Consider the following 6000-nt stretch of genomic DNA (forward strand, 5'->3'; position numbering starts at 1 on the left):
CAATAAAATGACTCTTTAACTAAATGACTCATGTGGTTTAGTGGAAAAACACAGTTTCTTTCGCATACCGTATTCTTGTACCAACAACGCCATGATAAAAATCGTTTGTTCATATTCAATTGCTTCAGATAATTTAGTGCAATAAATGTCTTGTGATTCAGAGAACACTTCCAGAAAGTTTAGGCTTTGGTGCCTCCAATACCCAACTAGCATAATCCGTTCTGTTTACATTGATTCAACGTCTGCAGACGTTGGTAAGGTAACTAACAAGCGATAAACTTAAAAACGTGGTTGATATAATTCAAGTTGCCAGGTCTTCATTTTTTTCTTATGTTCAACAAAAGCTTTTTTAATTTTCAAGTTTAACTATACTAAAATGTTTTGTAATATTTTTGAAAACATTTTTTCAGGACTAACCTCAAAATTTGCGTGCAGTTCAAGAAAATTTAAAACAACTTAATAATAATAATAATAATGTTATGGTTTTATTTATTGTCGCTCTACAACAACTAAGGTCTTTTAGCGACAGGGCTCATTTTTAATTTATATCAGGTTTACGATGTTATCACATTATTACCCGACTCATTCTCACTGCGCTATGCAGGATAGAACACAATCGGTACCGTTTTTAAAGTCTTCGGTTTGACCCGACCTGGAATCGATCTCAGATCTACCAGCACCAGAGCCGAAGGCGAAACCACTCAGCCACTGAGCTGGTTTAAAACAACTTGTAAGCTTAATCGAATTCACTTGTTGATGTTTAGTAGCGCTCGACACAGCAGCATGATTGTGGTGATCATGTAATCATTGAGTTGCGGCTGCACTGCCGCCGCGCTGCTGACCTGTCTGCAGACGCTGAATCAATGTAAAAAAAAATCGATTGATGCAGTATCACTTGTTGATTTTGTTCTGAGAGCAGTCGCTCACTGTCTGATTTTGACCACGTGGGTGAGATTCTCGTGTCGCCAACAAAGGGGCGTCTTTACTTTAAATGTAGCAAAGCTTGCACAATAGGCCAGCTTCAGGAGCAGTCATGTTGCGTCGAAATCTCTCCTCAATTTCTTGAAGCGAGATTTCACAAAACGATTGCTACTTTTACTTTCAACGATCCGGCAAATCGTTTTTTCTACTCCCGCGGTGCATAGAACAACACTGCAGGCACAATAATTGTTGTGAAAACTCCATTATGACGTCACTACTTAAACTTTGACTGGGCAATATGACGCGTTGAAGTGAAAGAGGCAACAAAGCTTTAGAATGCGGCGATGTGTTATATCAACGTGAGGAGATGCAATTTAGCAGAAGAACTTGGTTTGTTTTGATGAAGGAAGACAGAGGCCATGACTTAATCCTTTGCTAAAGGGATTATGACGTCACTCGATTCACTTCGACTGTTCAAGCATGGCGGTTGTGCTCAATACACAATTACGTGGAGAGCCGAAAGCACAATGCTTATGTGAACAGCGCTAAGAGGAATTTTCGCTTCTTGCATCGAAAATATAAAAAATCGAATTCAATTGAGATAGGCCTATTACGGCCGAAAGAAGTTTTAGAAATGATCAAAATGAAACTATAAGAATGACTTACGACAATGTTTATGAAAACCTGGTAAGTGAATGTCTTTTATTCATTGAACCTGAAATAATTGTGTAAAGTCGTTTTTGTCACTAGGCTACGTTTACACAATTTAAAGAAAGTTATAAAACTCAATTTAGAGAAAGTTATAAAACTCAATGACCAATGGAAAACTTTCATATGAAATATTCTCGTGACAAATTTAGTGCCAGTGCTTCTAGATGAGTGCTAAGAAGATATCAGCAAAGTAGCAGAGCTTGTGATGTCCCACAACATGTGTAGGGTTCTGCTCAATCTTTGATTTTGCTGCTCCGGCAGTGTTTGCCTGACTGCTTGAATGTGTTTGTATTTTTATGTCGTGTGGATAGGTCTGTGATGGTTGTAGAGTATTTGCAAATGTAGCTTTCATTGCCGTCAACTGAATAATAATAATAATAACATGTTTTATTTTGCGCCCATTGCGACAACATAGCCTACAGTAGCCTACACTGCGACCTACATACGCAACAAAACAGACGACTGGAATCCCAAAATAAACTTTAAACGTTGGCTGTCATTTGTAACAGTCGAAAATGTCTGTAACAAGTGCTGAAGCTTTTTAATATGATGGATGAAACCCCTGTCATTACATTCGATTTACATTTTGCAGGTAGCAAATTTAAGTCAAGCTGTTGGCAAAAATGCAAGCGATTGTATCAGTGGACTTATTACCAATTATTATTATCGAACACAACACAGTTCAAAGCATGTCGAGAAAAAAGAAAGGAAAAAAAAAACGTCGTGAAGTCTAAGCACTCGTTTGATTGTTTAAAAAAGAATCTGAAAAAGATTGTTCTTGGTGAGTACGGATAAATGTTTTTACTACGACTAAATGATTATGTCATAACTATGCCATTTTGTTCTTTTGATTAATGTATGATGTAATTGTGAAGAGTATTGAGTAATGTATGAAAATGTTTTAGTGGTGTATTCGCAGTGATGTGAACAACGAACATGGTGGTTAGTAGGCTATGTCGGCATTTATATACTGATTTAACACTTCTTTTTTTACTTTCATGATTAGACATGGTGATGGCGCACGAAAAAGCTGCTGCCGTGCAGCAAATTGATGAAGAGTTTCAGAGTGATTTCGAAATTGGAAGGACAGGCAAGGTGGCTGAAAACGGCAAAAACTAACTTTTGGTGAGCTTGTTATATGTTTGAAAGACAACAGCGCGTGTGTTGCTTTAGTTGTTGAATAACTACTGTACACGCAATTAGAATGTATTGGAACTTGATTATTGCTCTGCGTGGCGCAGAATCGAATGATAAGTTCTTTGTCACGCACGTTGGAGAGAGGGATATTACATTGATATTGCAGATTGTCAATTAACTTCGTAGTATCCTGAACGACAACTGATCAAAATCCTACACAGTGGCGTAGCCAGAAAAATGTTTTGGGGGGGCCAAATATTTGATGAATTGAAGAGAACAACAAAGTGTTTGATTTAAAGCCATCGCCACTTGATGTGCAGTGGCGTATCCTGGTGGGTTGAAGCAATAAAACTGGTAGCGGGGTTAGAGCGTGCCCAAGGCACGCGTATTCTAAGGGGGTCCGGGGGCATGTTCCCCCGGAAAATTTTTGAAAAATTACACTCAAATAATGGATTATAGCGCTTTCTGAAAACACTTTTAGGGTAATATTTGTATGAAATTTATTAGCAGATAAACAGCTATTAACTTATTAAAGATAGCTCTTACACACGAACTGGCAAAAACTGCGGCTAAATTAGAGAACACCAAAAACACAGCTAAACAAAAACTCAATAACTACACAAAAGCCCAACAGAGTAAGCCATTCTGAAATTGCTTCCACAAATTAGTTCAAAGAAATGTAAATCGCGTAAATTTTGGGCGATTTACGATTTGGAAAATTTATTGGTGTCTTTCTGTGTGTCTAAAACAAGTCCTTGGGGGTGTTAATAGCCAGATCTCTTGGAAAACGATATAAATTTCTACAAACTTTATTGCATTTTCAACAAAGGGCTCAACTTCGGAATCCAAAGTTTGAAAATTTGGGGGGGCATGGCCCCTTTTGCCCCCCTGGTTACGCCTATGATTCCTACACTGTTGCCAAACAGCCCTCTTGATTTAAATATTTTTGTTTCATTCGCAGGAATTCACAATGATAAAGATACACAAGAAAAAGCTGCTGATGTGCAATGAATCTCCATCTGTCAATACGATTTGATGTGGCTTGTTTCTAATAAATGTGAAAATATACGAAGCTCGGCTGTTACTTTGCTTTGTCACAAAGGGAGAAGTGTTGCTTATAAATCCGTGTTGCTGCTGTTCTTTCGCCCAAGGATTAGCTAGGTTCAACAATAAACTTTTGGTGATGAGCGAGGTTTAAGTACAGAGACGTTTGGCAAATGTAGATGCCAATGCTGTTCAGATGTTTTATGCACCAGCTTGCTTTGCATGGCCAACCTTGGTCAAAGCGCGGGCATCACAATAGTCAATAGATCAGATGAAGCAGCATCATGGTGCATAAAAGTCAACCAGAATTTAGGCGCCAGATGAAGCAAAATGGTGCACAAGCCATCTTGCCAACGTTGGCCAGATACAAATGCCAACGTTGGCAAGATGAAGCAAAATGGTGCATAAAACATTTTGCCAACGTTGGCAAGATACAGAAGCCAACGTTGGCTAGATGCAGAAGTCGACGTTGGCTAGATGCAGACGCCAACGGTGGCAAGATGCATACGCCAACGCTGGCCAGATGCATCCAAATGGTGCATAAAACATTTGCCAACGTTGGTAAGATGCAGAAGCCAATGTTGGCTAGATGCAGAAGCCAACGTTGGCAAGATGCAGAAGCCAGCGTTGGCAAGATGCAGACGCCAACGCTGGCCAGATGCATCCAAATGGTGCATAAAACATTTTGCCACCGTTGGCAAGATGCAGAAGCCAATGTTGGCAAGATGCAGAAGCCAGCGTTGGCAAGATGCATAATCCAATGTTGGCAAGATGCAGAAGCCAACGATGGCAAGATGCAGACGCCAACGCTGGCCAGATGCATCCAAATGGTGCATAAAACATCTTGCCAATGTTGGCGTCTGCATCTTGCCAATGTTGCGGCCAACTTCTTGCCAATGTTGCCCCAACAATCAATGTTTACTGGGAAGCTAAGTCTCTATGTTTTCTTGTTGCTAATTCCTGGCTGAAAATTAGGCAATTTTTTTTTAGACTGAAAGCATCATTCTCAATACCGTGACGTCACACGCGTGCCAAAGGGGGGGGTTGTAACCCCCAAACCCCCCCCTGGCTACGCCACTGGTTCTGCAATATTTGAACTATTCTGTCCATTTTCTAATGTGTCATCATTTAAACAAAGCTAATGCAAGCTAGCTATCAAGTTTAAAACGCCTTTGCACTAGCTTTGGTATAGATTGAACAGTTTAACATCATCAATGCCAACATTTTTCTCTGACAGATAGGCTACTTCCACACAGCGCTGAAAAGAGTTATCCTTTTCTTTGGTGTAAGACAGCATAAGCAATAAGCATCCAATCAAAGGATGCGAACTCGGAAAATGAAATTAGTGGTTTATTGATGCAAATAGGCAACACAAGAATCGAACAATAGAAATACATCTGACATGGTCATCGAGTAACACTGCCTTCGTTTGCCACAGAAATAAATGTATCCACCATACCCACAGCAAGCAATGTATTGTCAGCCTCAAAGTCAATAAACACTTTTCTTAAACAAGGATAGCCTACTTCTGCCACAGCTCACAGAAAACATACTTTTCCTTTTGGTATCGTTGCTTAGCCTTATTTAGCTTTCGTCTAGGTCACATAAAAGTAAAAACCTTGTTGAAAATGGTTGCAATGCAAAAAAGAGGACATTTGAGCATTTTCAAGTGTCCTCGGAGGACAATTCATTTTTTATGAAAAAAGAGGACAAATCCTCCTAAAAGAGGACATATGGTAGCCCTAACTTATAGCTATGTCTTTCTTGAAAAAAGGGTGCACAGCATAGATTTCTCAACATTTGTTTTCTTATTAATTTTCCTAAAATGCTGACATCATTGAATTGTCCGAACCTACCCCAATGAGGGGGTAGGTTCGGACAAGGTATGGGGCTATGTCGGATAAATCAAAATATGGTTGAAAATAGTTTTGAATAACATGTATTGTACCAATAATATTAACAAAGAAATCCTGCAATTGTTTCATGTTGAAGGGAATTGCAAAATATCAAAAAAATTACAAAAGGTCTATAGCCTAGGGGATGCCCCGGACACTTAGATATTTATGTCCGCGGTATCCCCATGGTCACGTGTAGCAAACAATGGCGGATTTCTACTAGTACAAAATGCTCTGCTAGAAAACTTATTTGCTGTAAAGAACCTTTTGTTTTGTTTGTTTATCTTTATCC

At 39.2% G+C, this 6000-nt stretch overlaps 1 long non-coding RNA gene across 1 annotated transcript; it reads left to right on the forward strand.

Annotated features, from left to right (window-relative positions):
- Window positions 1–984: 984 nt before the first annotated feature.
- LOC145767204 (uncharacterized) lies at window positions 985–4054 on the forward strand. Its single transcript, XR_014288748.1, has 4 exons — window positions 985–1608; window positions 2225–2413; window positions 2639–2757; window positions 3731–4054. It is a non-coding gene; the product is annotated as an uncharacterized LOC145767204 (long non-coding RNA).
- The last annotated feature ends 1946 nt before the right edge of the window (window positions 4055–6000 follow it).

The sequence above is a fragment of the Aplidium turbinatum genome, chromosome 3 (assembly GCF_918807975.1).
Source record: "Aplidium turbinatum chromosome 3, kaAplTurb1.1, whole genome shotgun sequence".
In the NCBI taxonomy this organism is placed as follows: Eukaryota; Metazoa; Chordata; class Ascidiacea; order Aplousobranchia; family Polyclinidae; genus Aplidium; species Aplidium turbinatum.